This window comes from Sphaeramia orbicularis, chromosome 12, assembly GCF_902148855.1.
Source record: "Sphaeramia orbicularis chromosome 12, fSphaOr1.1, whole genome shotgun sequence".
NCBI classification, from domain to species: Eukaryota; Metazoa; Chordata; class Actinopteri; order Kurtiformes; family Apogonidae; genus Sphaeramia; species Sphaeramia orbicularis.
This window is the reverse complement of record NC_043968.1, coordinates 32,713,461-32,736,948: the sequence shown is the minus strand read 5'-3', so window position 1 is coordinate 32,736,948 and position 23,488 is coordinate 32,713,461.

Genomic DNA, 23,488 nt, shown 5'->3' with positions numbered 1-23,488 from the left:
CTAATTATTTACATGTATTGATAGGATTAGTAGATGAGAAGTTTTTAAACATTTTAGATCAGTAGATGATTTTGGTCGCTGGTAGATGTTTGGGTTTTTATGGGTTAATCCCTTGGTAGGCAGAGTATCAGTGAGCAGGAGGGGCAAAAGTGTTGTGTGACAGGGCAGGGGTATTAGTCAGCTCTGCTCACTTTTTCACTTGTTACCTCCGCCAGGAGGTATTGTGATCACTTTGCTTTGTGTGCATGCATGTTTGTTTGTTTGTTAGCAGGATAACTCAAAAAGTTACGGATGGATTTTCATGAAATTTTCAGGAAATGTTGATACTGGCACAAGGAAGATATGATTAGATTTTGGTGGTGATCGGGGGGGCAGATCTGTCTTGGTGGAGGTCTGCGCTCTCCAAGTGCTTTTCTTGTTCTTTTTGCTTTTTCTTCTTCAAACTATTTTAAGACACACACAATGTCTTAATTAGTAGCGGTTTTTCTAACTGAAAGGTTGAAGCTGCACTCAATATCAGTTAGGTTAGGTAGACCCCATAACTGTGAATCTTTTAAAGTTAAAATGATATGGGTCATGTTTAAAGGTAAAATTTACAGTTTCCAACTAAAACACTCCAATGAAATATTATACCTTATTATACCTTATTTGATACATATATACAGTGGCAAGAAAAAGTATGTGAATCCTTTGAAATGTTCTAGTTCTCTACAAACGTGATCTGATCTACATCTAATGCCATGTTTCCACTAGATGGAACCGGCTCGACACAGCTCCACTCCACTCGACTTGGGTACCAGGTACTATTCCTGGAGACCGTTTCCATTTCAGGATACTACTGACTTTAGAGTACCTGGACGTCATAGCGATGTGGCGCATTACTTTTGTGACATCTGCTCAGAGAGTTGCTAATAAATTTGCTCATTGTGTGTTGTTTCATCAAGCTTATGCTGAATTTTTACGTCTGCCACCAAAGACTGAATCTCCTCGACTGACCATGGTGTCGTTTTGCAGGCTGTTATCATGTGGATTAACCTATCGCTATATTTACTGTAAACTTCTGCATCTGTTTTTTGTAAAATGGCAGGTCACAGAGACAACTCTCTGACCAATCAATGGTCTGCAGTGTTTACAAGTCACATTTTAGCATCTGTTCCCCAGTGTTGGAACTTTGTACCTGGTACGAGTACCTGATGCCAGATTCCAGGTCCTTTTTCGTAATGGAAGTGCAAAAAGGCCAAGTCAAATCAAGTCGAGCCGAGCCGGTACCACGTAGTGGAAACGCGGTATTAGTCACCAGTACAGACAGATGATAGGTAATCTAATGCCACTAAAACAAGTATAATATTTCATTGTTACAGTTTAATAATTGTTGAACCTTCTTTTGCAGCATTATCCTTTGACAAATGTTTTTGGTAGCTGTTGATCAGACCTGTATAATGTCCAGGGGCCTTTCAGATCATTCTTCTTCACAGAACTGCATCAGCTCAGTCATATTCTTGGGATGTCTGATGTGAACGGCTCTCTTGAGGTCATTCCACAGTATCTCTGTTGGATTCAGGTCTGAGCTCTGACTGGGTCATTCCAAGAGATGACATGTCTTTTTCTTAAGTCATTGTCTAGTTGTTTTACTTCTATGTTTGTGGTCATTGTCCTGTTGAATCACCCATCCTCTACTAAGCTTCAGCTGATGGACAGAAATCCTGACATTACACTGTAGGATACATTAATATATTTGGGGATCCATTTTGTCCTCCATGATGGCATGTACTTGACTTTCTTTTTCACCTCACTGAGCATTTTTGCATCATGCACTTGGACTGTGCATCCACTTCTAGGGAGAATAGCCACAGTATTAAACCACTGCCATTTGCAGACAAAGTGTCTAACTGTGGACTGGTGAATTCGTAAAGTCTTTGAAATGACTTTGTGACCCCTTCCAGTCACAAGCGAATCAACACTTCTTGATTGAAGGTCTCCTTTTTTGTGAGGCATAGATCACAAGAGGTTTTTTTTTTTATGAGTTGAAGTGGCTCCATGTATGGCTCAAATCCCATTTCGTTGCAAATTCTGGACTCTAATCATCTCTTTTTGGAGTCATTAGCCTGAGGGTTCACTTGCTTTTTCCAGCAGCACTGTGACTGTGTAATAGCTGTGCTCAATAAATCTATGAAAAATTACAATTCTTTGTGCGGTATTAGGTCGTGCACATTCTGGGTATTTAAGATGCTTGCATGTTTGTACCAGGAATGAAAATGAAATGTCAGGAGAGTATGACAAGATACAAGAAAGCAGTGATTGAACACCTAAGTAAAAGGGGTTCCAAATTCTCAACAGCAGGGAGAAGTTATGTACAAGATACAAATACCCAAACTACACTCATTGTTCACACACACATTTACATTATGGAATCATCAAGTTCAACAACAGGCTCTACTTAGTGCCATTATAACTGTCCTTTATGTGCAAGAATGGTGGGAAGTGCTTTTTTTGTGTTGAAGTATGGTTAAACCTACTGTTTGTTATGTTGTTGTGTCTGCTGCATTTTTTTGTCAAATAAGTGCAGTGTTGTGGAAAATAAATTTCCCTTGGGGGAAGATGTAAGTCAGAGTCAAGTTTTCTTCTTCAAACAAAAACTCACAGCTGGTTATTTTGACAGATCACTGTGTTCTGACCTTCATACACTGTATCAGCTGATAGTTTACATTATGGCTCTGCTAGTTCAGCTCTGTTTTTAGACAGAAAACAGCCACAGTAAAACCACCAATGACCTCTGTGTTCTGTATGGTGTGTGATGTCAGTACTACTACTACTACAACTACTACTACTACTACTACTATTACTAGGGCTCCTGCGACAGGGCGGGTGTCCCATCCCGGTGCGTTGAGCCGACCAGGTGAACCAGTGTTTTCCATTGCTGCCAGTCTTGTGCCAGCTGCTCTGCGTCCTCCATGGTAACTCCATGTTGTTGGAGGTTGCCCGCAATGACATCGAGCCATCGGGTGCGGGGCTTGCCTCGTAGTCGTTTCCAGTCTGCGGCCTTCGGGTCAAAGTGAAGGATCGCTCTTGTCGGATGGTCAGGAGGGAGGCGGAGGACATGACCAAACCAGTGGGTGCGACATTGCGCAGCCAGGCTGGATGCTTTAGGCTGGCATGTACGGGCCCGAAGCACCTCACTGGAAACCCGTTGGGGCCACCTGATGTTTTCAATGGTTCTGAGAGCCCTGCTATCAAAGCCATCTATTCTGGCAGCCAGAGTCTTGTTTAAGGGCCATGTTTCCGAGCCATAGAGCAGGATGGAGAGGACAGCAGAGTTGTAGATCCGGAGCTTCGTCTTGCGTGAGATGGTCTGGTGCCACCAGAGTGGTTTCCAGAGAGACTGCAGATGTCAGTAGCTGCGCTAAAGATCTGTTTGGAATTGAACTGTGGATCAACTAATGATGAACTTTACAAAAAATAACATCACATAATAACTTTATGCGAAGTCGTGTGTCCCTCGAGCAATAAGACAGTATAACTCTTTAAGTGGGAGGGGAGGTGGGAGAAGACAGGAGGAGGAGTAGCTGGATGGGGGTGTATAGGAGGTAGAAGCTCTGGAACACTTCTGTCCTCCAGGGTTTTTTTTTAATGTTTTTATGCTTTTATGTTTTTATGTGATAGGTAAAAAGCACATTTTGTCTTTTAGTTTTTAGCTACTTATACTCTGCATTTATTTATTTATTGATTGTTGATGTGGTATGACTGTTTTTGTGGAGCGGTGATCGCATTTTGTATTTTGAATTTCCCCTATCTATCTATTATCTATCTGTCTGTCTGTCTGTCTGTCTTCATACCTTCATAAACCACATAATCAAACTCATTTGTGTAGATGAAATGCTGTGATTTCAGCATCAGACTCATTCTTATTTTGAGCTGTGTCCACTTTCCACTTTGTGTGACTATAAAAGTTGTTTCTTAGCAGGTTTTCATCTCATCTTATCACTTTTTGACACTTTGCTCAACGGCCCAGTGGTGTGGGAGACCATCAGAATGACTCACTACTCCCTCTAGTGGTCACATAAATCCACTAGACAATTGGTGTCAATATATTCAGTTCATTTCTCTGCAAATAATAATAACACTTTATTCTCAATCATCTAAATGTTTAGCAGTAGAAATACTGTATATATCCCCCTTAAAACATGTGTGATGTGATATTTAAGTTCTTGAAACCCAGGAAATGTCAGCAAAGTACAAGCTTTTTTTTTTGTTTTTTTATTAAATAAGTGCCTGTATTGCAACACTTTTTTCACATGCAGTTTTTAAAATTTTTATGGAATGTCCTTTGTGGTGGACAGTTTTCTTTTTTTCTTTTCTTTTTTTTTTTTGTATAAAGTTGTGAAACTCTTGTCCACAAATGTGGACAGAAAACCCATAGCTGGGTCTTAGGAGGTTAAAAATGAATATGAACTTAAATTCTCTACAATTCAATACACACATGTTCTTAAATGCTGTTTTGTTATTTGACCCAGTTGTAATTATCTGGAAGTAAATGCTGTAAATTATAATATTTTGCCAGTATTTTCTAAAGGTAATTAAAATGCTAATTTCACCCAAGCCAGTACATACACAATAAATAGCAGCTCCATATTTTAATCCAGAGCTACATGGCAAACTATGTTGTCAATCAATATTATGCAAGGGAAAACACTCATTCAGGTATAAATTACACCCTCATGCATATGTTAAAATAGCATTTTAAACATTTAAATCATCCATCCACAGCAAGACTGCAATAAAAAGAATCGACAAATTCCATTCTGAGGCACTGTCACACATGTAAGGTGTGATATGTGATGTGATTTAGGGGATAATTGTGGGGCTTTCTATTCTGGTTAGTGTGACCTATGTCCATACTAATCAGTCTTCTCTCAGTTATAATAAGCAAAATAATGGCCGAGCGTTCAGTTCTCCTCTACTGACTGACAGAATCCTGGGGTGACTTACAGGACCTCTGGGACTTCTAGCCCTCATTCTGAAACCTCTGTGTCGGCTCTACTTCATGCTATGAGAAGTTAACAGTCCAGAGAGTGAAGGTCCACCGCTTCAGTCAGACTCTCATTACTCTGTAAAGGCAGAGGAACTGAGTGGATGATCCCAGTCTTACTGATGCTGGATAACAGGGTCAACTATTCTTCCACAGGCCTGTAATCAAAACCCATTTTGCACTCCCACAAAATTATACCACAGTGCTCTTCCAACCAGCTGTTTTGTATGCAAGAAGTATCCGTCTGTGTCTGTGTATTCAAGCATCCTTTTTGTAAGAACATGTGGGGACTCGTGCTCGCTCCTTTAAGCGTTTCCACGCATTTGTGTTTCCTTGTTTTCCACAATCCAATCTCCAAGGTTCAGCTCCAATACTGCTCTCATCAGCTTTGAATACTGACATGAATATAGATGCAGCAACCTTCACCAGAGGCATGTTCACATTACAGAGAATGCGAATCAGCATCTCTATCTGAAATTAAAATATTTTCTATTGTTTTCAAATGCAGTTCCCTCACTGGTTTAATCAAAGGGTACGTAAGAAAAATATTCAAATGGATAAACAACTCTGCCTTTCACATAACAGTACAGTGTGACGGCTGACACACAAAGGATGGTGTAGCTGTAATGATGAAGGGCTTCCAAGAAATTGCTTCAATACACACTTCAATCAAGTGTATACGCCAAACCAGTATAAACCATCCCATACTGTACATGGAATTAAGTTACAGAATTAAAAAAAAAATAGTATAATTATTAAAGAGTAATTGTATTGAATTGTCATTACTAGCTGTTTCAAAAGATCACATATAATACAAGTGGTTATTTTTATTCTATTGTTTTATTTGGTATTGGTTTATTGTTCTTATTTTTATTGTTTTTAATTGTACAGCTTTTGATGTCTTCTAATTCTATTTTTGTATTTTATTCTCTTATTTTGGTTTTATGTATTTCTTCTGTGCAGCCCTTTGGTCCACTGTGGTTGTTTTAGAGTGCTTTACAAATAAAGTTGGATTAGATTGGATTCTGTCACAGCCCGTTGTCGAGTATGTGTGAGTACTAGGTTGCTGCTCCTTCAGTCAGTCATGGTCAGCCACATGTTGCCTCTTCATGGGCTGTTCCAGCTCCGGTAGTGATGCAGTTATGGGCTCCGTTTGAAAGCAGATCTTGATGCACAATTCAGATTTTTTGGTCAAATCTGATTTTTTTGTGTGCTCCTTCATATTACATATTAAATGCAACTTCTATCAGTTTGAGTATAAACTGAATGTGACCCTGAAGTGACCCGCATGCACAAAAAAGGTCCCGATGGAATACGTGACCATACGGACACGCACTGTGTTTACGGAAGTATGTTTTTCTTGCTGCTTCTGCTCCTGGGACGCAGAATAATGATGTTTGTCACATTTCAATGACGTCAAGGTTGGACCTGGCTGTTCAGACTGAAGTCGCATTGCAAAATATCGGAGAGGTATTGGATTTAGGACCACATATGAAAGTGGCCTGGGTCGGATATGAAAGAATCAGATTTGTGACATTCAAACTGTCTTTATAAGATCAGATTTGGGCCACATTTGCCTGCTGTCTGAACGTAGCTGTGTTGAATTATCCAAATAGCTGGGCTGTGATGCACTGGCCACCGACCCCATGCAACAGATACCAGTGCAAGATGACACATTATCAGCCAGTGTTGGGTCGAGTCCCTCGTACAGCGGTGGAATGCAAAGCTCACGGTTGCACAGACAAGTGCAAACTTGTGTTTTCCACTCAATCTTGCTCACTGACTGCTGCTTGTTTACTCACACTCCATTACTCTGATTCAACATGGGTACGTCTCTTCCAGTGGCTGCCTGTTATAGGTTCTGCCCCACCCACCCACGTAATTCACATCATAAAAAGGTCCAGTGTGGTGCCTTTATGGCGATTTTTTACTGAACGTGCACCTCCCTTCTTCAAAGTACTACACAAAGCACAGTTAATGTTTTAAGCATGACCAGTACAGGTACACTTGAATTTATGCTCAGAATTTTCCCAAGGATATTGACTAATGGAGATTTTGTATCTGTGGGCCATTTCTTGCTCTCATGAAGAATTGCTAAAATTGATTTTCATTGTTGTCTTCACAATGTCAACAGAAATGGTGTAACGGCGCACTTGTTTGTACCAAACCATCACGGTTCGGTGCCTTCGATACAAAATGGAGGTGTACTGAACGAATACATGTAGCCTATGTGAAGAACCCAGGGTGGCACCAAGCAGAACCCATGTGCAGGGTTTCCTCTATATACATTCAGCAGCAGTGAATTCTCAGCACCGCAGCAAAAAAAACACCAAAACATGACAACAGAGAGTATAACAAAGGCACAGAAGCCAGGTCAGACGTTCAAAGCATGTTAAATTTTACTGTCGGTTTTCGGTTTGTTGCAGCTTTGTGGCACAAAAGAGTCCACAGGTTCCTTTACAGCAAAAAGGTTTTTACTTTTAACTCAAATTGGCCAAATCCAGTGAACCTGCTGCTCTTCTCCTCCACCGTGCCTCTGCTGCGGTGTTACTGTGAGGTCACGTTCACAGCACCTCAGGGAATACTGTGAGGCATTCACAAAAACTCAGTAAATTACAGCGTTTGCCATAAATGAACATTGAACATTCATAAATACATAACATATGGGGTGCCTGTTAATGCACAAGTGACTGAAGAATATTCGATACAATGCACATCTGGATACAGGGGGCTGGGATTCAGGCACTCAACTATAATGCAGAATACAGAATCTACTGTCATCATTTGCTGTATTTACTTATTAATTTATTGCATTTCCAGTGTATAATTTATCAAACATTCAATATAACACATAACTCCTGGACTCCAAGTTCAGAGTGATGTTTTACTGTTATGTTGTAATTAATATTTTATAAAACGCAACAAGTTCAAGAGTATAATTGTAATTGTTTCATAGCTTTAAACACACCTATGAATTATACAACTGTGGGAACTATTTGTCTGTAATAATAGCATTATGATATTTTATTTAATTAAAGAGCAAGACACTCACACAAACACAGTCCCTCAAGGGGAGAAAATGAAGCCTGATTACTTTATTTAGTGTGCTTATTCATGAATAGGCAATATTGAATTTATGTTCATTAGCAGAGGCTAATGAGAATGCCCTGCTGTGTTTGCTGGTGCCTTTATGTTAACCAGTGTGCAAAGGTCTTCATGCCCAATATATGTGTCGAGAAATGAGTCTATGTGATTATTTAAAGCTGTGTGAGTTTGTTTATAATAAAGCCACTGTATGAGTCATTTCAATAACACTTCACCATAGGGTATTTAATTACTAAGGAACACAACAGATTGATTTACTCAGTAGTGAATGAGTTGATGGTAATTAGAGCAGGTGTTCTAATGCACATCTAGCAACCATTCTGAGATCTAGTTCTTTGTAAGATGGTGGAAATACAAGCACGGTTCCTTTGTCATATTTGCATATATCTGGTTTGGTTTGATCATGTTTCTATCCTACTATACTTTAATGAACATCACAGGGCATTCATTTGGCACCATCAGATGATCATAACTTGTGCATGTAATTCTCCTCCACATAGTGCTGATAGAGATTATAATACCCACAGGGAGAAAAACACAACAACGTGATTGGATCCGCGAGATTATCTAGATCCAAGAATAAACTCCAGAGTACCAACACTAAATTAAGAAAGCAGTAGAGGCACATTGTTGTGTGTGTTCTTGGGGTTTGTTAATAAAGGCCCAATGTGGATTTAGGGGTGATCTGACTGCAGGAAGGGAAAGTAATATTCATAATTATGTTCTCATTCACCTGGAAATAGAAATTGTATTTTCATTTTACAAAGGCAGCATGTTCCCCCTCGGTGTCCACTGTTTTTCCTCAATAGAATGGAGCTGTTCTACTCTTTTCCACATTATAAACTATTAGGCCTTAAACTGAATGGCTCCGCATAGACATTTCAACTACTGTTTCTTTTTTTCTTTTTTGCCACCATGGGGTAGTGATGTGCAAATCGATACTGAAATACTGATATCTCCGATATTAGATCTTTACACTCTAGAATCGATTCACAAATCAAAATATTGATTCTTTTGCTACTTCTGTCTTTTGAGGTAATGTATATCAGGAACACAGTGTAAAGTAGCTTAACTATTGGGATCTGGTCCAAATGATATGTGATTGGTGGGAACTACTTCTTCTTCCACTTGGGTAAGTGTGTACTGTGTCACGCTTCTCAGTCAGCCAACTCAAAACAATGGCAGAGCAGAAAAGGAGTCATGTGTGGACCTATTTTAGCTCCACAAACAGCCAAGAAGATGATTAATATGCAAGGTTTCATTTTTATAATAGTTACCTCTGCCAAGTGTAACGGCGGAGGTTATGTTTTCATCTGGGTCTGTCTGTCTGTCTGATTGTTTGTCTGTCTGTTAGCAAAATAACTCAAAAAGTTATGGACGGATTTTCATGAAATTTTCAGGAAATGTTGATATTGGCACAAGGAACAAATGATTACATTTGGTGGTGATCGGGGGGGGGGGGGGGGGGGGGGGTTTGTTTGTTTGTCTGTCTGTTAGCAAGATAACTCAAAAAGTTATGGACAGATTTGGATGAAATTTTCAGGAAACATTGATACTGGCACAAGGAACTAGGGATGGGAATCGAGAACCGGTTCTTTTTGAGAACCGGATCCCAGTAGCTCGATTCTTTGGAATCGTTTGCCTGCCTGCTTAACGATTCTGCTTATCGATTCCGCCTTCGTTGCACATGTGCAACGATGTCACATGTACGATGTATTGTATTGGTCAGAACGTAGCCAACATGGTGTTTTGGCAGAAACAGTCTAAAAAGGCGACACCAGGTCCACTTGTAACACTTGCAAAGCTTCCATTTCTTCTAAAGGGTAGAATCCCTCCAATATGCTCAAACATTTGTCCACAGCATGTGATTCATTTAGAGGTTTAGAGGTGCTTGTGAATCTAGCGGCAGAATGAACACCAGGGGCCCAGTTCCGGTTCCGGTGCAGGCAACAAACGTTGTACCCCCTCAAATACAAGTTTCCGAAGTCAGGGGAAAGGAAATGAGGTGCACAACAACGGGAGACGGGCAGAGTCGAACCGGTTCCACGTAATGGAATGCTGGCAGCTTACATGTGGAAAATAGGTGTTTACTGTTTTTTCAAAGACATACTGTTTACTGGTAAGACGAAACACTGAAAAAAATAATTTTTTGGTGGAGAAATATTTATTAGTTTAACTGTTACAATTTTTATTTTCTAATTGTCAGTATCAGTGAGAACTGGAATTATGCAAGTAAAACTACATCTGTCATTTGTGTAATAAATAAACAGTGTGGGAAGAGTAAGTTCTATTATGTATTTTCACATAATATTCAATGGTTACAGTCATTACATATGAACCTAGAAATACCAAGTAAGTTTTAATAGGCAATTTAAACTGTAGAAAACATATGTAAAATGTTGTGTAAATGTTACTTTTATATTGTCCATTAATAAAAGTTAGAAAAAGTATTAGCGAGCCACACTGATAGTAATGGGGGCAGTTCGTGTCGAGTCATGTAACTCATGTAGTGTCACTGAGTCATGTGACAGTGCGTTACCTTGCAAGTTGTAAATATTCGTTAAAAGCAAGTGTCTGTTCTGTGTTCTGTAGTTCTATGACTCATGTTCTGCCTATAGGGGAGAGTATCTGAGTGAACTGGGTGGAAGGAATATTTCAGTTTGACACCATGACTGAACGCTCTGTGCTGCTGTCATACAGTCTGTGCTGTTTTTAACATGTGTAGTTTAATGAAATTAAGTACCACTGTCTTTTCATAAGTGTGTGGTGTAATGTGATTCGAGAAATGCAACCAATGTTCAAATACCCATAATGTCACAGAATTTAAAAATTACCCTGAAAAGCCATTAGCTTTAGGTGCATGAGCATTTGCATGTTTCAGTTTGAAGCAGTCAGAGTCTGAGTAATACTTACAAAGGAGGAGAAAGTCAAATTCAATGACCATATTAATAATCATCAGTAAATTACCTGAGGTTTGCTTGTAAAATAAACATATATCCATGAGTAAAGTTACTTGATCGCCTGTCATGGTGACAACCCATGCCCTGTGAGTGGGTTGAACCCATGTCCTTTGTTCTCAGGCTCTGGGCCTGGTTCTGGGTTGGAGTGACAGGGGGAGCATGGGTTTGGGCCTGCTAGCTTAGCTGGTCTAGTTTTGTTTGTTTCTATTAATCATATTTTCATTTCATATTTATCATTTTTGCATCCTTAGAAATAGTTACATATTGGGCCCACAGATCAAAACACATTTTGCATAGCTTAGTCTGTTTCTTTTGTTACCAACTGTTTGATGCTCACTCCATCCCCTCACCAGATTCCAGGCCTGACAGACAAACAGGAAGAAGGAGGTTCCCAAAGCTTTTATAGTAGAAGGCATCAGGAACTTACCAAGGGTGGCAGCCATCAGAGGGGAGTTTTGTGAGTTGGCTAGAAGTTTACCTTTAAAATGTCCTAAACTAGGTTTAAATTGTTAGAGACTTTTTGTAATGAGTAATAAATAAAAGTACTGAAATGAGGTTTAGGTAAATATATCAGTATTATTCCAGTAAATGCTAATTGAAAGGTAAATTGAGCATTTATGGTTGGTTTGTTCATGCGGGTGGGGCAACGGGTATAAAAAGTCTGGAGTAGATGGTCCTGGAGGCAGAAGTGTGGCTCTGCTGGAGTGAAGCAGGCCACTGAAGCTAGTTGCCCTTAGCCATGGGCTGAGCTTTATTTTCTGTCGTTGAAGGCTGATTTTCCTTATGTTTTGTCAAGCTGTTTTTCATCAGTTAGTTTAGTTGTTTTTTTTTTGTTAGTTTTTTTTCACTAACACAGCTTAATCGGCGATGTTACCTGGGCAAACACTATAAATAAATCCTACTGCGGTGAAGATTATTCCAGCCTCCTGGTGTGTTTCCTCCTCCACATGGTCAATCATCACATCGCCCTTGTAGAATTTACCTCCAATTCTAAGTACAAATACTTTTCTAAGTTTTCCTAAGTAAATAACACCCCCAGTTTTTTCAGTGTAGGTAACATGACTACCACACACAGGTAAGGTAGGTGATGTTCTCTGGGCTTTTCACCATTGCATGGGGTTTGCAGCCTCTCAGATGAGCTCATACTGGTTGTCTTTGAAATACTGAATGAATCTGTGAGTTTGTAGATGCTTATTTTCCTTTATAGTGTTATTGTGTGTGTGTTTCTCCAGTGAAGTGTGTCCTTGGGAAACTGAGCAAAAGTTGTATATATTATTCATTCCAGTCTTCATTAAAGTCTCACTGGTGGTGAACAATGTAAATACACACGAATCTAAAACAGCCATGTAATAGTGCTCTCAGGCCCAGTAAAATAAACTGGAAATATGCCAAGCTAAATATGCTCAATAATTTTTATGCTAAAAAGTCAAACGGTAATTAGTCTAAACAGCTGCGAGCACATCAACAGACAAATTGATCCCTCATTAGTGAAAAGTAATTACTTATTAATGATATGATTTGTGATGTGCGGACTGACATGGAAATAAAGATGGCCTGTGTCATGATTTGGCACCGTTATCTTCTCATCAGCAGCATCATAGTGTCGTTGGTTTTCAATTCATGACACTGTAAAGCACATTTGAATTGACAGGTCCTTCCTAGCATGAATGACATTGGTTATGACAGGAGGGTGTATTAGATCTGTGAAATATGAGTCCGTTGTGTAACTTATGAGAGACACAAAAAATCATTTGAAGTTCACCTTGTCTTATCTTACTTCACTTTAAATTACTTTGTGAGGAATGGTCAGCAAAATAAACTTATCTTTGTGTTTGTAGAGTACGTTCACCATATTACTTTGCTCTTTTTAAAAAAAACATACTTTTTTGAGTTTTTTTTTATAAGCAATTTCAGTCCCCTAAACAGCCGTGGCAGGAGAAGAAAACACCCATAAAACTAAGTTACACACAATTTTTCCTGCGTGGTTTACCTATTTCCGCTCACTCACCACTTCTTTCTGACTCAGGAGTTTTGTCCCATATAGAGGCACCAGTGGCACACATTATATTTAAGTGGAATGGGCCCTAGTCACACACTTTGCAGAGCTGAGTGGTCCTGGAGGTATAGCTCGCCCATTAGCCCATCGTCCTCCTGCCATTTGTTACCACTGACAGGACCCTATGTTAGTGAATTACAGCTAATACACTTGAGCTATGCTCTCATTTAAATAGCAGCTGCTAAAGAGATTTTCAGTCTATTAAGCTCATTGAAGTGTCTCTGCTGAAATGGTGTTGTACACCTGCGGTCACAGTTTTTTGAACACAGCAACGCTTTCAATAACAAAAGTCAAATTCTTTAATACAGCCAATGAAGTAACATTTCAAAATATCAAATGGTGGTTTAACTTTTATAAACTTAACCTTTTAATGAACACCTTAATGATAATGAACTAAACATAAGTACCGTACTCATGTCATATGGACTCAAACGGTAGTGTTGTTAAATGAAACTTCACCTTGTGTTCTGAGTCATTGGCCTAATCCTTTTATTTACCACATGGTATCTTAATCCTTCCAGTTGGAAAAACTCTTGAGCATTTTATCCTTTATCCTGCTTCATGATTAACAGCAAATCCCCCTCCCCTTTAGACACATGGCTGTACTTCCTGTCTGTGTATATCACTCTAACTTCACACATTAAATTCTACAAACTCATTTTGATTTTTTCTTTTTTAAGTACAGTACAGTGTTGTCCATGAAGTTAGAATAATTTTGTTTTCAGATACATTTCTCATTTTTATTCCTATTTAATAACATCAGTAATCACCTTTGACCAGTTGTAGTGATTACATACTGAGTCCCAGTTATACTTTATCCAGAATCAAACACATTGTCACAGTAACTTAAGGTGAAGAGGTAAATATTTTATTCTGACTTTATGGGCAACATTGTAAATAACAAGGTTATAATAGTTTTGGATTTGTCATTATAGTTTCATTTTATTTCGTTTTGACTTGTTTTTCTCTAATTTAGTTTTAATTCGTTTTTAAAGTAGGTTTGCTAGTTTTTATTAGTTTTTGTTTGTTTCTAAATGCTTAGTTTTAGTTTAGTTTTTTCATATTTTTTCTCTTCCTCACCGTCATATTCAAATAAATCCCATACAGAACTCTGTTGCTTTCTCCCAACTTTATTCTCCATGTTTCCAGGTAGAGTGGGGACGAGAAGACGACTCTAAAACAAGTGACGAGAAGTGACGGACTGTGAAGGGCCGCTAGCTAGAATTGCTTGAGCGAAATAAATCGATTTCATATCAATTTGACATTGACAGAGATGAAAACAAAGGGAATTTTTTCTATAATTTTTATCCGTTTTAGTTAGTTTTGTAAACACACAACACAGTTTCAGTTAGTTATTGTTTTTTTCTTTTAATTATAGTTTTTATTTATTTCAGTTAACGAAAATGTTTTTTCAATTCTAGTTTTCGTCATTTCGTTAGTTTTCGTTAACAATAATAACCTTGGTATACAACTATTGAAACACCACAACCAGTTACATAATCTACCTAATAATATCAGTAGCTGTTACAGGAGTTGTACTCAGTGTTCAGGTTAGCATGCAGGTATTACAATGGATGAATAATGACAAATGTGTGGATAGTAATGACGGAAGGCTAGAGGATGAGCTTTGAAAGAACTGAAATACATAGAGCATATTTCAAACAAAATAAAACTGAAAGCCAAACAGCACATTGTACAATATTTTACTTTTCTTATTCCAGGTATTTGATTTGCTGTTACTGAACCAGAGCATAAACAAAATGACGTGTTTTAACCATTCACATAAAATATTGAAAGTCCAGTTTTTTCTGCAGTTCTTTCTCCATTATTTGTCTTTCAGTTCAGAGTTCTTGATTTTACTCAATTCAGTTTAGTCACTGTAGTTTACGTTCTTTACAGAAGTTGTCAAACCGTTTCAGTCGACTAGTTTCGGTCAACGTTTGTTCTTTGTGGTGAAGGTTTGTTCTCGGTGGGTCAGGGTTTATTTGTTATGGGTCAGGGTTTGCTCTCTGTGGGTAGAAGAGTATTTTATTGTCTAGGTTTATTTTTTTATGGGTCAAGGTTTATTTCCTGTAAGTGCACCCAAATAAAACAGCCAACACAGTTCATGGGCTTTACCAAACCTACCACACAGAAGGGCTTCACCCACACTGGTAAAGGAACAGATGGGTTCCTCCATATTCAGGTTCTTGGCTCAGCATCTCCTTGGACAATGAGGAAATACAGGTTCTGGATCTGAAAGTTCTGGAAATATCTGTGTCAATAAAAAATAAAGAAAGAAATAACCTAAAAGGTCCATATATATGTGACCATATTTTAATTCAAATCCAAATTCTGTTACTTAAGGTGATGCAAAATAACAATAAATTCATGACATTGTTATGGGACATAATTGTAACTCAATGTTAGACCATAAATTATGACTTTCATATTTTTTTAAAGCAATTTTATCACCATTCATGTTTTTAACCATTAATTTTGATGACAAATTTAACCAAACTGAGAGGTGTTTTATTTATTTTATGTATATATATGTAAAGTGCATTTTTTCACAGCACAACAGCAGTCTACTATCGATGGCCAAAAAACAAAACCTCCTATCTGAAAAAAAACAAACACTTTTTTCAGGAAACAAAAAAAAAAAAAAAAAGAAACGTTTAATTTTATTATAGTATGGTCTTTGTTAAAGATATCCAAGCATATTCTACTGTTCTCAGACTCTCTTTCTGTATTATGTGTTAACAATACATACTAGGTATTTATGCCTCCCAAAGTGCAGTCCATTTAATGTGAAAACTCAAAATCTAAAAATTTGCAGATAGGAGGTTTTGTTTTTAGGCCATCGAAATGTAACTACACACAAAACATAACTTTAGAGCTACAGCTGAAGTTTTAGAATAGGTTTCCTCATGCAAACAATAAAATACAGTAAAGTTCCTATAAATAAAGCGATAAAACTATAAATGCACCAGACTACAAAATGTTACAACCATACACTATGATTATTAGTAATATATATTATTGTATTTTTGTACAGTGGAACTGTGGTGCCACCCGATGAATTCTAAATTTTTGGTGTGAAGCCAGTACTTTATCACATGTCAGCTGTTTGGAGCCAACAGACACCATAGTGTGTGTGTGTGTGTGTGTGTGTGTGTGTGTGTGTGTGTGTGTGTGTGTGTGCGCGTGCGTGTGTATAGCCAACTCCAGTGTAACCACCTTACTTTCCACATAGGCTTCATTTTGGGGCTGTGGTCCCTGACCCTTGGTACACACTACAGTCTTACCAAGGTAATGGAGAACACACATTTCAGTGACATGCAGTGTTGGCAGGTGAGGTCAATCACTAGTTAACTAGTAGCTATTACTGTCACACCAGTTCCTACTTTTATCTTTTCTCCTAAACATGCTGACTTTTGGCTTGTGGACTTTTTAATCTGTCTACTTCTTTTAAGTTTTGTCTTTTCTCCATTCCCTTTGTTTGCTCAGACCATCTGCATTCACAGGGTAAGGGGGTGGGAAGTAGTATTCTTCTTCCAATAGACCACAGAATATCTCAAATGAATCAATAGAATGGAAACTTTGCAAAAATTAACCTGACAAACACAAAAATAACAACTTCTGTGAACAGTGTCTGTAATATAATGATCAAAAAAAATGATGATGAAAGTAGAATAAAGAAGTTCTGTTTTCTCTCAGAAACTCATTTCATTGTGATTTCGTTCAGACTGTAAATCCAGTTCTGTGATTATGCACACTCAAATGAGTAATACTGTGTTACTCTTCAGTTATTCGGTTTATTGTAATCCAAAAGGACATTTATTCCCTTCCAAGTTAAGCCATTGTGCTCCTACACTCAAATACACTGAAGATGTCACAAACAAAAAATCTAACTATATACATGAATTACTGTAGCAGAGCTGGTAAATCTATTGTAAAATCCACAGTGCAGATGATTTGTGGCTGGTCAGTTTGTTTGTGTTCCCATAGGGAGGTGAATTGGCAGTGTGTTTATCCCCAAGGGAGACTATGCTATCATTCCCAAGAGAGAAAGGGGGGAAGCAGACAGTGAAAATGTGCTAGAGGTGGTACGAAAGAGAGGATGAAAGTCTGTCCTGAAACAGACTAAGAAAATACACCAGAGTCTGAGACAGTCAACAGAACAGATGAGAAAAAATGAAAGGAACAGGAGACAAAGGGCATTCTGCACATGTGTGTTCTATTTACATCATCAGTGGTGGATCCAGAAAAAATGGAAGGTGGGGGGCTATGTATATATAGCCCCCCTCCATTTTTTCTGGTGGGGGTGGGGGGGTGCTATATATACAGGGTGACACAAAAAAAACGGGAACTTTTTAACAATCCAATAAAACCAAGAGTGATGGAAGAAAAATATTTTATTCATAGTAATTGAAACCTTAAAACATGCCATTTAAGAAACAATGATGGAATTTTCAGTTTTTAAAAAATACTTCCTGTAGATGGCGTCCTCCTGTACGAATGCATTCTTGAAATCTGCTGTTGAGATTCCTCATCGACCGCTGCAACATCTCAGCTGGGATACTGTGAATTTCATCCTGAATTCTCTGTTTTAACTCATCCAGAGTTCTTGGTCGAGTCATGTACACTTTACTCTTGAGACAGCCCTACAAGAAAAAATCACAAACGGACAATCTGGCGATCTAGGGGGCCAGGGAACGTTACCGAATCTTGAGGTCACACGGTTACCGAACAATTCTCGCACAGCCGCCAATGGTTACTAAAATGGGGGTGTGTTTACTTGCTCAAGGTCACTGTCTCACAGTGCTGCCACCTGCTCATGTCTGCCAATACGCACTTCAAAAATTCCCGTTTTTTTGGGTCACCCTGTACTTGTACAGGGTGACCATAGTAACCATTGGCGGCTGTGCAAGAATTGTTCGGTAACCGTGTGACCTCAAGATTCGGTAACGTTCCCTGGCCCCCTAGATCGCCAGATTTGTCCGTTTGTGATTTTTTTCTTGTGGGGCTATCTCAAGAGTAAAGTGTACACGACTCAACCAAGAACTCTGGATGAGTTAAAACAGAGAATTCAGGAGGAAATTCACAGTATCCCAGCTGAGATGTTGCAGCGGTCAATGAGGAATCTCAACAGCAGATGTCAAGAATGCATTCGTAAAGGAGGACGCCATCTACAGGAAGTAATTTTTAAGAACTGAAAATTCCATCATTGTTTCTTAAATGGCATGGTTTAAGGTTTCAATTACTATGAATAAAATATTTTTCTTCCATCACTCTTGGTTTTATTGGATTGTTAAAAAGTTCCCGTTTTTTTGTGTCACCCTGTATATACAGGGTGGGGAAGCAAAATTTACAATATTTTGAGGCAGGGATTGAAAGACAGTGTATGACCAATTAGTTTATTGAAAGTCATGAGAATTTATTTGCCACAAGAAAATGTACATAATAGAAAATGTTTTTATTCTATGTGTCCTCCTTCTTTCTCAATAACTGCCTTCACACGCTTCCTGAAACTTGCGCAAGTGTTCCTCAAATATTTGAGTGACAACTTCTCCCATTCTTCTTTAATAGTATCTTTCAGACTTTCTCGTAATAGTTTTGCTCATAGTCATTCTCTTCTTTCCATTATAAACAGTCTTTATGGACACTCCAACTATTTTTGAAATCTCCTTTGGTGTGACGAGTGCAGTCAGCAAATCACACACTCTTTGACGTTTGCTTTCCTGATTACTCATATGGGCAAAAAGTTTCTGAAAAGGTATGGATAATAGTGTTAGGTATGATTATGACATCAATATATGTTTGGTTTCAAAACAATCGACGTAGTGCCTGCTGAGAAAAAACAACTAAATGTTCATTGTAAATTTTGCTTCCCCACCCTGTATATACAGATATGATATCCTTCTCTGGACTGTCACATGACTGTTTGCTTTGTTTACAAAACATACTATATGCTACAGTCATATTTCACATCATAATATACACTTTAATGTTCATTAACCCTGAAGCTTAGATGTAAACGTCACATCCTCAAAAGTACCAAGACAATCATTTATCAAATAGGTCGGCCGTGAGACCAACGGAGATTTAGCTCAATAGGCAATGCTTCAGACTGCAACGCAGAAGAACAAGGATCATTTACCGGTCAAAGCAGCAGTTTTTTCCTGCAGATTTTCAAATGGGGGGTGGCGCTAAGTACACCGGTAGGTAAATCTGCCTTTGATCATCCATATCATAATAAATAGAGCAGGATGGATTTTACATGAATTCCTTTTATCATAGTTGAATGATTCTAATATTCTTTGTTATAATGTAAAGTGCAAGAGAAAAAGAAATGTAGACAATTATATGACAAAAAAAGAACTACAGAGTTAAGCAGAACACGAGAGAGGAAGTGACAGGCAGAGTAACACAATGATACAGGACTTTTTCCCAGAGGAAATTTCTCCCTCTATTTCACTCGTGATGCCTTGTCAGTCCAAATCCACCATCTGCTACCCACTATCCACTGAACTCTTAAATACCAGTCTGGAATCTGCATGATTATGTTACGTTTCACTGTGATGATGTTACAGACGGTGCTTTGGCTTGTGCAGTGTCCTCCCATAATGAATGCAGGTACACATGTTGGGTTATTTATGGAAAGATTGTGTCTTTCTTCTTAAGAATAAGAGCAGACACCTCAGAAAGTAAATGGAAATGCTCTCAGGCTCACTGAGAAGTGATATATGGATCCTTTTAACAGGCACCTGCTGGATAAGAGCTTAGTCTGTGGCCTCCAAAAATCTGCTGTCACGAAATGTTTTGCCATCAACAGCCCCATACAGATGTAGAGAAGCAGTTAGATGGGCGCAGGAGCCAGTAAAGGGGTTTTAAGGTAGTTTTCATTGACGAGGTCCCTCCATTCAGGGAAGAATTGGATGGTAAACCCATCTCAACTCAATTTACTCAGCTTTGAAGCTGCCACATAAATCTTTGTGACATAAATTCAGAGGGTGTCATACGTTATGTGGTTTTGATGGCTGATTTTCTGGATTTTCTATTCATGGTTTGGCCACATTTTAGGCCAAAAACTTGGCATAACGCCACAGTTTTAATTTTTTTTCAAGGTTATTATATAATATTAATTTGGATTTAGAGTATCCTGCTCATTCTTTTCAGAAATGACTAGGATGCAGCTTCCTTTCATCTATATAGAAGGTATAGTAGTACTGATAATTCTCACTGTGACTGTGTATGACTGCCAGATTCAAGGTTAAGTTTACATGCTTAAAAGAAATTATATTGGAAAAGGAAAGAAGTACAAAGTGTTCAGAAGCCATTTACCTTCTAAGGTCAAACTGTGCTCTTTGGGCAGGATGCTGATGTGAGCGCTGTAACCCAGTTCATTCCAGCTCAAAGGCAGGTTATGATAAACAGTACTGAGGTATAAAGTGCGGGTGTGTGAGGGAATGAGATAAATCTTTGTAAAATTCTATCACTCGGTTGCAGTCAGCACCCATGCCCTCCAGTAAATGCTTTTTTTCTTTCCTTCTCTTCTTGTTTCTCCAGTGTATAACAGTTGCACAGCGTGACTGCAAGAATGAACAACCAGCAGGGAGCTAAAGCTCCCTCAGGACCTGAGATGTCAACCAGATAGAACCAAGATGGAGTAAGCCTTTGTTCTTCACAACAGTCTCCACTACATCAAGTCCTGAAGCTCTGATTGCTCTCCACACCATTAGGCGGTGGAAAACATTATCAGGTAGGACAAAGAGAAAGGTCTCACCTTGACTGATTTCACTGTACATATCCAACTTGGTACTTTTTCCTGATAAATAGAGCCTGTCTAGTTGAAAACATGGCCATGGGTCATTGAACAATTGATTTGTCATTGTTGATTGGAGACATCTAAAAGGCACACCCCAAATCAGCATACTTTTGAGTTTAAAGTAAAATGCACTCCTTTACAACCAAAAAATAATATGTCATTATATTAAAACTATATCTTAATATTACACGCAGTCCTTTTTCAAGGGGAACTGAAGCCTTGAAATGCTCTTCAAAGTTGTGAGACAAAAGAACAGCAGGTCAGTGGTCATCTCAGTCACATATAACGCGTTACGTCAAATCCATGTGATGTGAGGGCTTCACTTCCCCTTCAGAAACTGAAGGAGGTTTGGCCACTGATGTCCAGGTGGGTCTGCAGGACAGGATTTCAAGACAGGAAGCGGCATGCTGAGCCATTTTCCCATATGCAGATGTATTTTATATACATTTCATTTACCAGCATTATGCCTTTCACTGTTATTTAGTCACAGCAAACTCTTTATGCAGTCCAAATAACATATAATAGTGTTTAATGTACCTCTAAAGGGCAAGCTGGAGGTAGTCTAGTAAGTAGTTAGAGAATCCCAAGTTTTTTTAAAATGTGGCTTTGGGTGGATGGGTGGGTCAAAACAACAACTTTAAACACATGGGATCAATGTTCATTTCCTGTTTCAGACCAGAGGTAAATACACTGTTGGCCATAAAGTTGGAAAAAACTGTTTTTTTTTTTTTTTTTTAACCTCTTCTGTTCAAATGATCATGACAATGTGAGTTATTCTTCAGAGATGAAGTGAGCTAAGAACTAAGGGAACTAAGAACTTGAATGGGATTATTCAGTACTCATATTGGAACTCGGTATCAGCAAGTACTCAAATGTAAGTACTTGTACTTGGTCTGGAAAAAGTGGTATCAGTGCATCACTAATCATTGTCTTTCTATGAGTTCTATACTTCTCTCTGTCATTGTTTCCATAACTGTGATGACGAAGAGCAGAAACAGCAAGAAATCTCAGTAAAACCCAGAATCTAACACACTGTCATCTGATTTGTCATTACACATCACATTTATCTCAAGTTGAATCAAATGCAAAGAGAACAGACGGCGAGGCAGAAGAACTGATCCTGAAGGGGTTTTTGCTCACGATGATGGTGACCTTCTCAAATCATCTCATCTCATGTCAAATTAAATCCTCAGATGAAAATTTACATGAAACGATGAAGCCTCAGGGAACATTACACATTTGTGATGTAGAAAACACAGAGATGCGACTGATTGATGCTTGCCATGTAATTATAAACTGAGAAAGACGTGGATTAAAGTCTTTCATCGAATTCTTTTGTCGTTGACATATTGAATAATAAATTCCATGTTACAGATTAGAGAAATTCCTTTTAAGTGACAAAAGATTTTTCATGATCAGAAAGAAGATTAATTGGTTGCTGCCGCCTTAAGAAATCTTTATTAAGGGGAGCCTCTGCAATATTAATTGGCGCTGGGTTAGTCCATTAAATTTTCAGTTTTACACTGTCAGTCATTGTGTAAAGTGTTTTACTCACATCCCAGAACTTAATACAGCTATCATTTGGAAAGTGTTTTCTAATTGCACATTTTCTGAACAATACACAAAGTTGTTGTTGTTGTCAGGATGAAAGCTCAATCACATTATATTTCTGGGCCTTTTGAACCCTGTCAGAGAACTTGATTAACTTGATTAACTTGATTAATACAGCATGCGTTCACACTGATGAACAACAATCAGTCACTGTCAAGGCCTTTAAATGAAACACATTATAAACAGTGAATGTGGGTGGTCCTATAAAGCAGAGAACATGGATGTACAGATGTGTAGGTGAATCTGCTCTGAGTCCAAGCAGGTTGTACAGATACTGTCACGACCGGCTCAAAAGGCAGAATCAAGGAGGACAGGATGATTGTGTGACCACCCCTGGTATGTGGTAAGGGAGGGTTTTCTGCTTTTACTGACCTATGTGGGCTGGACCTTCTGGCCCGTCTCACTCAGAGCCCTATAAAGAGAGTTATGACACGCTTTGACGTCGCTGCTCCAGCGATTATCTGGTTCATGTAAGCCTGACTAGGTCCAAACAAAGGAAGTGCTCCCATGTTATTCAATGGCAGAAACAGCAGTGAGCATGGTAAATCTGAAAATATCAGCAAAACAACTAAAATGAAACCCACCGATAACATTTGTACTAATGTTACCTTATCGCAAAAACTCCATAATTTGTGGTTATGTGGTTAAATCTCAACAGCTGGACAAGTCAGCTAGTGAACTATACGGCTACAGCTGAAAATCCAATGTAACAGTTGTTTAAGATATAAATTTGTGCAAACCCTAACCCTAACCCAGTGTTCCTCAAACTGTGGGGCGGGCCCCCCAGAGGGGGCACAAAGGCTTGCCAGGGGTGTCATGGGATCTCTCCTGGGTGTTTTTTTTTTTTCTTCAGGTTAGAACATGTAGCAGGTGGAACTAATGTTTTAACGTCGGCGCACCCTGGACTCATTTTAAGGACG